The following is a 12,570-nucleotide window of genomic DNA, read 5'->3' as shown; positions in this document are numbered from 1 at the left end:
CAATACACGTAATACATTGCTTTCATGGTATTTATCCATAAAGGGTAGCATGTGAGGTCTCTCCTGAAACTTTGTATTTTTATCAATACTCGTAATCATTGCAAGATGTGTTTATGAGTAATATTTGAGGAATAATGTAACTATATTGAAAATTATGCCCTTATGGTCTTAGAGTGAAAGGGAGTCAACATGTCTCGGGGATGGCACATTTAAGCGAGAGCGCATTCTCAACACTCCCTCCCACTCCAGCTGGCTGATATCTAATTTATTGTTCAATTGTTCACTTTTTCACCAACCCAGAAAAGTCAATGGAAAACCATTGAGGACAAACCATAAAACATCAAAATCACTTGGAAATGAAAAGGAAGGATATGACAGCAAGGGGATCACCCTGTCTGAGAATAAAGACAAAAGATTGATTCAATATATCACAGGGTGAAGGAGGACACTTTGGATCCATTCATTGAGAGGTGCCTTGATGAGTCGGGGTGCTTTAAGAAAGAATGGGCCCTAGCTCCTTGGGGCTAGCAAGTATTGCAAAAGACTGCACCCTGGGATGAGAATCTACTTTATTAGATAGGAAAGGTGACTATTAAAAAGTGTAGGCCCTAGTTCATATCTTATTTTGTTTTCTACATAACCATTTATTTTCATTATTCATCCTTGTTTCTATTTGAATCGCTATTCTTTCTAAAATAAATTTCCTTTTTTAATTTACTATAGTTGACCTCAACTGTGTGTGATACATGAACAATGGCCTAAGATACAACTGGGGTACACTCTTCCTTTGGGAAAAGAGGAGCTGGATTTCCATGGGCAGCCAGTGATCAGGGGCTGGGATCAGGGGGGACACTTTGAAGGGGCTCAGGGGCTGGGATGCATCTATTGTCAACCTGCAGAGGAAAGGCGGGGCTGGTATAACCGAAAGGAAAGTGCCTGAGTGGCTGACAGGCTTGTTGCATTAGGGAGCTAATACCCACTTGGCAAAGGCAAGCCTCACTCAGCCCTGGGTGCCCAGAGAAAAGTCAAACAGTGGCATAAAATATATTGTAAAAGTGAAGGGAGCAAGAGCTACTCGTTCTTGTGGCAGCTTCAGCACTATAAAGACATAGTGCCTATTACAGTCCCCATACAAGCCAAAAGAGTCGTTCCACTGATTCCAATGGGAGCAAGATTGGCTATTCCTCCTCTTCATTGTTCATTATGTAACAGAGAGAGGCTGAGTCTGAAAACCATTTATTTGCTCCCCAAACCAAACACCCCAATTTCCTTACTTCAGGTATACTAGAAAAGGGGGAATGGGTCTGTCATCGAGCAGATGTTCATACACACTATCCTGCTGATAACTAGTGGACTATGCAGCATTTGCTGGTTATCCCCAGAGAAATGGCTGTTCACAGGGTGTTGGCTCCTCCTTCTTTAAAGTTGTTAAATTGCATTAGAAAGCTGCTATAATACATTAAATATCTTCTAATATTGCTTTTCCATGTGAATAGGAGCTTCTCAGATGCTTTAGGATTAAAAGTGGGAGACAGTCTTTGCACGCGTTCATGATACACTTGGTAATGTCTATTAAAATGTGGTCCACCCTAGGAAAGAGTTTGAGAACCCCTACCATAATGTATCCCAGAGATGAGGTGGGTGAGGTAATATCTTTTATTGGACCAACTTTTCTCACCCATCTTGTCTCTCTAATATCCTGGGACCAACATGGATACAGCAATACTGCATACAATAATGTATCTCGGTGATAGAAGTTTTGGTTCCTTCAAAGAATGATGCAATAGCTTCACTTTACACTGGGATGACATTATTGGAAATAAAATGTCAGGGAACTGGGCTTTATTTACAAGAGCTTGTTGTTTAATCTTTATCCATCTATCTGCTGAAGGAGCAGTCTAAATACTCAGCCCATCCACCACGTTTCATGTACAGCATGCTAAGCAATAAATCAGAATGGAGTCCTCACATATTAATTAACAAACTGTTTCTTAAAGCAAATATTTACAGAGCTTTTTCCACTGCAACTTAGCATTCCTAACCATGTGCATGCATATTGATTTCCTAAAGATTCCTCCAACCTCTTCCCAGCTGCAGCCTATGCTCCTCCCTCCAAGTTCCAGGTAAGTTGTAATACATAGGCTTCTGCACATTTTAGGTTCTAAGTTATTACACACATTGTAGAGAAAAGTAATGTATTTTTACATCTTTGTTGGTTCCTCTGAGACAAATCCTGCTCACTGTACCTCTACAACTGTTTAAAAGTTACCTTTGCTGTAGCCCTTACGAAACAGTGATGCATTGTAAATAGAAATGTTAGTTCCCCCTTCTGTAGCACAGCAGCTCCATTCATTAGTGTTAATAGTGCATGTTAGTTTTATCATTGTAGTAAATGCCATTCATGTAACAATATCAATGTCACTTGTCTTCCACTGATGTCATGTGAGAATGTGAAACATGGTCCCATGACTGGTCCTCTTTAATGATGCCTTGATATTTGATGATGTGTTTTTCCTACCTCTGGGATAGGCATGGCTTTTAATTCACCCTATATTTATTTGTCAGAGACATTTGCCATTCAACATGTATGTGGTGAGCACAGGCAATGGGAAATCAGGACCACTGGCGGCACTGGCACCCCAACAGACTTGGGGCTGTTGTGGTTAGTGCTATGGCTGGCTGCCAAGTCCAGTGCTGGACTGAGCGCATGGAGTAGGGACCACTACTCAGGGCCTTTGCCTCCAGCAGCATTCGGCCTGCTTGATTCTCTCCTTTATCCTCTGTGGGAGCAGACACTGCTGGAGTTATAAAGCCACACTCTTGAAACAAGCAAGCCAAATTAGAGGCACCTACTAGAAACCTTTTTCTGTAATACTGATTAACCATACTTTCATCTGGAAATTTTTTAAAACATGTTTTACTTTTCATCATATTAATGTTGACAGACCTCCTTTATCAGTGCTTTAATTAACAGCAGGTAAGGGAGGCAAAGTGTGCATGACATGCTATTACTTGTTCTTGATTTAAAGTCTGCTTGCGAGAATTTTCCAAACCCCAGAGCTGAAATTGTCTTATCTCATACATTCCCAGGATTGCTGTTTCATGTAAATGTCATTTTTGCTGTCCTAAACATTAAAAAACACACCAGTGCAATATAACTACTGACTCTTTGTGAGAGACATGAGGGAGGCTGTATGCTTTTGATCAAAGACAAGATCCTAACTTCAAAGTAACACCTCATCTGTAAATATATTATACCATGCTCTTAGTAAAGAAAGGGTGGCTCCTTGATTTTAAATAACCTAAGGCTTGTATCATGGGAATTGTCCACATTTTCAGAGTATAATCTTCCTACTCTGAATACTTATGGAAAATTAGATGGAAAGATACCAGAGATCATGGACCCAATTCTCATCTCACTTGTACCAGCTTCATACCAAAGTAAGGCCATGGATTTCAATGGAAGTACTCCTGATTTACAGTGGTGTGAATGGAGAATCCAACCCAATTAGGTTTTCAGAAATATCGTAGTGATTTTTTATTTTATCAGAGTCTTCTTTATGAACAACGGAACGCAGTGGGCAGCACCCCTAGATATGTGCCTGGGTCCTTACTAGCAATGGTCTGTGTGGAACCTGCTAATAAATTTCCTGCCTCACCATCTCCATTATTTTATTGTTTTAGTCTGAACCTCATCCCCATTCCCACATTCATTTCTGATTGTAGAGATATGTTATCAGCTGGAGCCACTGGGGATCCAGGAAGAGGACTGTTAGCTATACTGTGACCTAAATAATCAGACAATCAGCATGAGGCAGACTGCACAGGGTGTGGGCATGAGGTATCTTCCTGACTTTATTGTCTAGCTAAGGGCAGGCATCAGTACAGTCCCTGTGCACACAGATACTCTGTGAACCAACAGGCCACATAAATTCTCCAAAGGGAGCAGTGGGTAGGAGCAACCTTGTCCCTGTCCCCTTCCATACCAACTCACATAACAAGCTGAGTGCACTGGATAGAGTATGCTGTACCATCCTAGATGTCAATGCAGGCTGGGCACAGTAGCTCCTTAAGTTCAGCTCCCTGTGCATGATTTAAATATGAAACAGATCACTAGTATAAACAACCAGCTATAATCAGGGAAGTGCACTAAAGTGAGTGTGTTGTCAATCTTTTTAAATGTATGCATAGAAGTAAGTGGACAGTAAAGCAGTAGAGCACTACATGGTGTTGTTGGAGCAGAGAGTGATGAGCACCTGGTAAGTTTTGACTCATATTTTAAAATGATCAGTGGAGTATTAATTCAGCTATAGTCACTTCCACAGTCCTCTTTTCCTCCCATCTCCACTCTATATCACTCATATTCAGTTCACAAAGAGTAAAGGTAATTGGTTCTCCCAATAAATGAGATTACATTCTGAGAGATTTTCCTGCTCACATATCCCGTTTATTGTGAGATATAAAATATCTTCTTCCCAGCCACATATTTTGTGACTCTTCCACGAAACTGCTTTTGAAATGGTTTTGAATCAATCTAATCAATTTTAGATCTCCGGGCTGTCTGATAATCAGCCCAAGCGGTGAGCTACCATAGCTACACAGTCTTGAAAACATACATTTGGTCCTAGGCTATATCACCAAGGCTATTCTAAAATAAGACTTTTCTTGAAGAGAAGCTGCCAAATTGTGCAGCAGTTCCAATGCGGATAAGTGTCTACTGGAGACCAACTACAGCAAGACAAGCTCATGGAACCTGGAGCAAGACAAGCTCATGGAACCTAGAACATTTATGTAAAATACACATTTAAACCTACAGTGAAGCTTTCAATTTAGCAGAACCAGATCAGAACCTCCCCAACGAACATGCATTATTTGTGCCATTAACACAGAACAAGGTTGTATTAATATGCTTGATTTCAATTTCACATGTCCATATTATTGTCACTCACTAGAACTCCCACAATACATAGATGGGTGAAAAATTAAATGGCATCATGGCCATTCAGGAGATATGCTCTACAAAAGCTTATGCTTATGCTGAAAGTGGAGACTACGGACTATACCTGAAAACACTTTTTTTTTAATTTAAAATTTGTTAACATTTGTCAGCTTCAACCTGTGACATAAATATGCAGCAACATGTAACTGGCAGCTTACCTTTCCAACACGGAGAAATAAAGTAGTGTTACATTGCAACCTTCCAGCAAGAGTATTTTATGTTTTTATCTAACTTCTCTGTGTTTATGCTTTGAACATAACATTTGCCTCCCCCGGTCTTCTCCAACAACAAACTCCAAGCATAGGCCTAGCTAATTTCAAATCCTGCCTAAGATAATATAGCTTTAGAATTATTTAAGGAGGAAAGGAAAATTGGTGGCCAGATGAAAAAATAAAGAAATCCACAAACCATACAAATATCAATAAACAAGATGTGATTTCTTAAACCTAAGAACTCATCACCTAGGACGTTTTAGGCATTTTGCCATTATTCAGTACCTTTGATTTCTCTCTACTGTAGCTGCATCCATCTTGGGATCTTAGGAACCTAAAAAACAAAACAAAAAACAAAGATGCATACCTTACTAAGAAATGTTACTCTCCAACACAAAACCTTCAAAGTCTCCTGAGAGCTGGATTTTCTCTCATTCAGCAGGTAGCTGACTTGCGCCCATCCCATCAATGTTATTTAAACAGATGATAGCTATTATGGACTTTATGTAGATGAAATCCAAGTCTCTGGTTGCAGATAACCTACCTGCCCTATAATTTAGGCCTCTAAATCTGACTGTCATTAAACCAATACAAATAATGATTTTTTTTAAAACAGAAAATGTACATAAATCAGGGGGAGAAAGGTTATTCTCTGTACATCTCACTTCATTTGATGAATCAAACCACCTTGAGAGATGAGCTATCCTTCCTTTCTTTCATTCATTCCAAGAGTATATCCCTTAATTGTCAAGTATCAGAGGGGTAGCCGTGTTAGTCTGGATCTGTAAAAGCAGCAAAGAATCCTGTGGCACCTTATAGACTAACAGACGTTTTGCAACATGAGCTTTCGTGGGTGAATACCCACTTCTTCAGATGCAAGTGGTGGAAATTTCCAGGGGCAGGTTTATATATGCAAGCAAGAAGCAAGCTAGAGATAACGAGGTTAGTTCAATCAGGGAGGATGAGGCCCTGTTCTAGCAGTTGAGTGAAAACCAAGAGAGGAGAAACTGGTTCTGTAGTTGGCAAGCCATTCACAGTCTTTGTTTAATCCTGAGCTGATGGTGTCAAATTTGCAGATGAACTGGAGCTCAGCAGTTTCTCTTTGAAGTCTGGTCCTGAAGTTTTTTTGCTGCAGGTTGGCCACCTTAAGATCTGCTATTGTGTGGCCAGGGAGGTTGAAGTGTTCTCCTACAGGTTTTTGTATATTGCTATTCCTAATATCTGATTTGTGTCCATTTATCCTTTTCCTTAGAGACTGTCCAGTTTGGCCGATGTACATAGCAGAGGGGCATTGCTGGCATATGATGGCATATATTACATTGGTGGACGTGCAGGTGAATGAACCGGTGATGGTGTGGCTGATCTGGTTAGGTCCTGTGATGGTGTTAATGTGACCATCAATTATTTGCACCGTAGTGTCTAGGAAGGTGCAAATAATTGATGGTCACATTAACACCACCCTATACCGAAAACCTACCGACCGCTATGCCTACCTTCATGCCTCCAGCTTCCATCCTGGGCACACCACAAGATCCATTGTCTACATCCAAGCACTAAGGTACAACCGCATCTGCTCTAACCCCACAGACATAGACCAACACCTACAAAATCTCCACCAAGCATTCTCAAAACTACAGTACCCGCATGAGGAAATAAGGAGACAGATCAACAGAGCCAGACGTGTACCCAGAAGCCTCCTACTGCAAGACAAACCCAAGAAAGAAACCAACAGGACTCCACTGGCCATCACATACAGTCCCCAGCTAAAACCCCTCCAGCGCATCATCAGGGATCTACAACCCATCCTGGACAATGATCCCACACTTTCACAGGCCTTGGGTGGCAGGCCAGTCCTCGCCCACAGACAACCTGCCAACCTGAAGCATATTCTCACCAGTAACTGCACACCGCACCATAGTAACTCTAGCTCAGGAACCAATCCATGCAACAAACCTCGATGCCAACTCTGCCCACATATCTACACCAGCGACACCATCACAGGACCTAACCAGATCAGCCACACCATCACCGGTTCATTCACCTGCACGTCCACCAATGTAATATATGCCATCATATGCCAGCAATGCCCCTCTGCTATGTACATCGGCCAAACTGGACAGTCTCTAAGGAAAAGGATAAATGAACACAAATCAGATATTAGGAATGGCAATATACAAAAACCTGTAGGAGAACACTTCAACCTCCCTGGCCACACAATAGCAGATCTTAAGGTGGCCATCCTGCAGCAAAAAAACTTCAGGACCAGACTTCAAAGAGAAACTGCTGAGCTCCAGTTCATCTGCAAATTTGACACCATCAGCTCAGGATTAAACAAAGACTGTGAATGGCTTGCCAACTACAGAACCAGTTTCTCCTCTCTTGGTTTTCACTCAACTGCTAGAACAGGGCCTCATCCTCCCTGATTGAACTAACCTCGTTATCTCTAGCTTGCTTCTTGCTTGCATATATAAACCTGCCCCTGGAAATTTCCACCACTTGCATCTGAAGAAGTGGGTATTCACCCACGAAAGCTCATGCTGCAAAACGTCTGTTAGTCTATAAGGTGCCACAGGATTCTTTGCTGCTTTCCCTTAATTGTGTTAATGCTGAGAGAAGTGCACTTTTATGCTGTCAAGTGTCCTTACCCTCAGTGACAAAGAGGATTAGGTAAAGGACTCAGAGTGTTAAAACATTCGTAATATATGCAGTCTTGACCATAATTTCTATGGCAGTTTTGTAGGTCTTGTTAGACTATAAAAACACAATGTACATTTTTTATGTGAGAGTCCTTGTTGCAAGGTGTATGTCTTTACCACATTTACCTTTGCAACAATTAGACACAGAGTTCATTCTTTGATGTTCATTTGTAATCATGGAGCACATGTAATTCTTGTAAATATGAATGCAAGTGATCTGCCAAGCAAAATTAACTTTTAAATAGTATGTATTATATAGCTGGGTAAATATTATAAACTAATAGTCCATTAGGGCCTGATCCAGCAAAACACATGCTTAACTTTAAGCGCGTGGAGTAGTTGAAGTACTAATGTACTTGAAATTAAGCACATGCTTAAGTGCTTTCTTAGACTGGGGTCTTAGCAGCTGCTTGCATTTACAAATGGATTTGCTTCAGCCACGCTCACATGCCTTTTGCATTGGATCACTGTCATGGATGTTTGTGGAAACAATATTTCAAAGTCACATGCATAAGTATTCATAGAAACTGACTTTTATATTTGCATATAGGCATGCTTGCTCTGGAAGTGTGCTGAGAAGGATCCTAGTAAAGCTACCAGATGAAGCTGATGTTTGGCAGCCCGTGCCCTTGTGTATATAAATACACAGATATGTACGTATCAAGTTTTACACCAAGTTTTTCAGTCATTCCAGATAGTTCTTATTCCCACCCACATCTGTTACAAGTAGCTCTAGAAATGACATTGCACCATGGAAATGCTGATTTGCTGGTATTGTGATATTATTCCCAGAAGTATTAGTTTTTAGAGGAAATGTTTCTGGGACAGTGTCACACATGATGGCTTAGACTCTGAGTACTGTAAGAGCCACGGAATATCATATATTTGATTATATCCATGTGCAATTAGGAATTGCTGGTTTCACTGAACCTGAAAAATTGCATAAATAGACACATTTGTGCATGAAAACTGAAATTTGCATACATATTTTGTGTAACTGCATATCTACCTTCTCAATGTAAATGCACAAATGCAAGTTATGTACAAGCAAAGTTTAGAGGGCAATTGGAGGCCAGCTGTAAACCTGGAGTAGGATTTTCAAAAGCACTAAATAGTGACTTAAATCTATTCCCACTGAATTCACTGTTGGCCACTAACATCTTGTTCACCTCTACTTCTGATCACTGTTGAGTGTCCATATACAATACATGTATCTAGAGTAGTTACTGTCTATTTGTACAATAAGTCCAACTTGAAGTAGACATTTCAATTCATTCATCATTCTGTCTCCAGTTGAAGAAACAGATGGGTATGAATAAAGGTGGAGACCTTGAAATGAAATAATCTTGAAACAGTGATGGAAAAATGAAGTTTGTAGAGATGATGAGTTCTGGAGCATAGGAGCAGATGAGGCATATGTTGTGAAGTCTGCTGGATGGAACTTTTATTATTATATTTTAGCCCCAAAATAAACTTATTTTCATTAGTCCAATTGTAAATGTAAGGGTCTGCTTTAAAAAAATGTAGTCAAACATATGTCTAATTTTATATGCACAAGTTTGGTGACTGTTCTTGCAAATTGTGGTATATTACAGAATAGCCAAGGTGCTGGGAATTCTTAATTTTCTTTCCCTCTTTGTGCATATTTCATCATTGACTTTTGTGTTATTTCTATAGCTTGGAAATTACTGCAAAACGTATTCAGAAAATATTTGCTCATTTTTAAAAAAAAACATTTTTTTAGCTCAACCCACAAACATGCAAACCATTATGTTTTATTTGCAAGATGGGTCATGGAAGAGTATTTTCAATTTCCATGCAGGAATATTTGTGGAATTCAAATTTTAAAATCATTTTCAAATTCAAGGAAATCATGACCTCTTTGTGGACATTTAATGAGCAAAAATAAAGGCTATTTTCAAAAAATAATATTACTCATTATGAATGATTTGCTCAACTCTAATCATATCATACAGCTGGCTAGAAAGAGTCTTTCTACTATATTAGGGATAGATTTGCCAAATACCTCCTTTCCCATTTAGAGTCCTAAGTATAAGCCAAATTTTCAAACGTGCTTGGCCCCCAGCAACTCCCATTGCGATATTTATGGCCAGATTTTCAAAAGAGCTGAGCACCTACTGACCTTTTTTGAAAATCAGGCCATTTATTTTGGTTCCTAAATAGGAGCTGAGATATTCTGTAAATCTGGCTTCCTGTGTTTAGTATAATAATCAAGTTATTTTCCCCCTCAACATGAAATGTTCCTCCTTTCCATCATAATAAGTATATACTGACATATAAAAAAAATTCTGCATTCAAATTTTCATGAACATTTTTATCCCATTTTTGCTAGTGATTTACACTAGGGCTGTCAAGTGATTAAATAAATTAATCACAATTAATCATACTGATAAAAAATAATAGAATACCATTTATTTATATATTTTTGGATGTTTTCTACATTTTCAAATATATCGATTTCTATTACAACACAGAATACAAAATGTACAGTGCTTACTTTATATGTATTTTTATTACAAATATTTGCACTGTAAAAACAAAAGAAATTGTATTTTTCAATTCACCTCATACAAGTAGTGCAATCTCTTTATCATGGAAGTTGAACTTACAAATGCAGAATTATGTAAGAAAAACCTGCATTCAAAAACAAAACAATGTAAAACTTTAGAGCCTACAAGTCCACTCAGTCCTACTTCTTGTTCAGCCAATCACCCAGACAAACAAGTTTGTTTACATTTACAGGCGACAATGCTGCCTGCTTTTTGTTTACAATGTCACCTGAAAGTCAGAATAGGTGTTTGTGTGGCATGTCCTCTGGAATGGTGGCTGAAGCATGAAGGGACATACAAATATTTAGCATATCTAGCATGTAAATACCTTGCAATTCCCTACAACAGTGCCATGCAAACACCTGCTCTCACTTTCAGGTGACATTGTAAATAACAAGCAGGCAGCATTATTTCCTGTAAATGTAAACAAACTTGTTTGTCTGGGTGATTGGCTAAACAAGTAGTAGGACTGAACGGACTTGTAGACTCTAAAGTTTTACATTGTTTTGTTTTTGAGTGCAGATATGTAACCAAAAAAAAATCTACATTTGTAAATTGCACTTTCACAATAAAGAGATCGCACTACAGTACTTGTATGAGGTGAATTGAAAAATACTATTTCTTTTGTTTTATCATTCTTACAGTACAAATATTTTATTACAAATAATATAAAATGAGCACTGTACACTTTGTATTCTATGTTGTAATTTAAATTAATATATTTGAAAATGTAGAAAAACATCCAAAATATTTAATAAATTTGAATTGGTATTCTATTGTTTAACACTGCAATTAAAACTGTGATTAATTGTGATTAATTTTTTTGATTAATCGTGAGTTAACTGCAATTAATCAACAGCCCTAATTTAAACTAATTGTGCTGACCACAAACCAGATTTTTTTCCAATCTCAACTGTCTTTTCTATAGAAGCTCAGCAGATAACTGTATGCTATTGCAGTCACATGAGGCAAATTCTTATATTGATCTGAATTTTTCCCTGAATATGATTTGCATTCTTAGACTGATCTGACTTTTTTTTTCTTCCCATAGAAGATGATTTGCATTCTTACAACTAGCTGCTTCATTTTAAAACATCCTGGAAGTCTCTTGCTAATAATCCTTCTAGATTCATATGGGAATAAATCTTTCTACCTTTGCTTAAGAAAAGGAAGCCCTTGAATAAAGTAGCACTATTCTGGAAGATTATAGTGATTATACCAGTACCCTTATTTGTTGATAGAAAATAGAGACATTTTTCTTGTAGCCTTCTCATAATGTAGTTCTGGGACAGCTAATTATGAGGGATCAGTTACTCTTAAATATTAAAACAGAACATTTAATCCTTGAGCTTCTCTAAAGGAGAAAAAAATAATAATTGGTGAAACCAGCCAAAAATCATCTCTGTGAGATATTATTCTCCAAGAGTGAAACCTTACAGAAAGCTAAGCAGCTGGATAGAATATCCATAGAATATTGAGTGAAGTTCAACATTTTGGGACCAGGCCCTAAAAGGTATTGTGGCACCCAATTCCCATTGGTTCAATGGAAGTTAGGCACCTCAATACCTTTCAGGACCTGGACCTCAGTCCTTATTTTCAAGGCAATCAATGAGCTGGGCCCAGAATACTAAAAAGTTCTCCTAAAACTGTAAGATGGTCAACCACTCTACTCCTCACAAAGAATGGAGTTATCAACCATGGGAATAAAGCTCATTTGTACAAGAGACAGAGCTTTTTTCTGGAGCCAGTCCAAGACTGTGGAAGGAACTCCCACAGGAACTAAGAACCATTAACCTCACCACCTTCAGCACTAGCACAGAGTGCTCTTCTTCTACGTGCCTTCCCTAACATAAACACACAATGGTGTGTGCGTATAATTTATAACAAAAATTAATAACAAAACAAAAACTCTACACTGCACACACCATTTGTCCCCTGGGGATGATAGAAAGAATGGACTGCATGTGACACTTAGGGTTTGTCTACACTGGCACTTTACAGCACTACAACTTTCTTGCTCAAGGGTGTGAAAAAACACCCCCTGAGCACTGCAAGTTTCAGCGCTATAAAATGCCAGTGTAGACAGTGCACCA

General features: G+C 38.8%; 1 long non-coding RNA gene across 1 annotated transcript in view; it reads right to left on the bottom strand.

Moving 5' to 3' along the window:
- Positions 1 to 5,496: 5,496 nt before the first annotated feature.
- Positions 5,497 to 12,570, bottom strand: part of LOC123349453 — a 96,576-nt gene continuing 89,502 nt past the window's right edge. Inside the window, exon 3 of the long non-coding RNA XR_006573541.1 lies at positions 5,497 to 5,545. This is a non-coding gene — a long non-coding RNA (uncharacterized LOC123349453). The remainder of the gene's footprint in view (positions 5,546 to 12,570) is intronic.

The sequence above is a fragment of the Mauremys mutica genome, chromosome 14 (genome assembly GCF_020497125.1).
Source record: "Mauremys mutica isolate MM-2020 ecotype Southern chromosome 14, ASM2049712v1, whole genome shotgun sequence".
In the NCBI taxonomy this organism is placed as follows: Eukaryota; Metazoa; Chordata; order Testudines; family Geoemydidae; genus Mauremys; species Mauremys mutica.
Note: the sequence above shows the minus strand (reverse complement) of the source record. Positions and strands in the feature narration are given on the sequence as shown.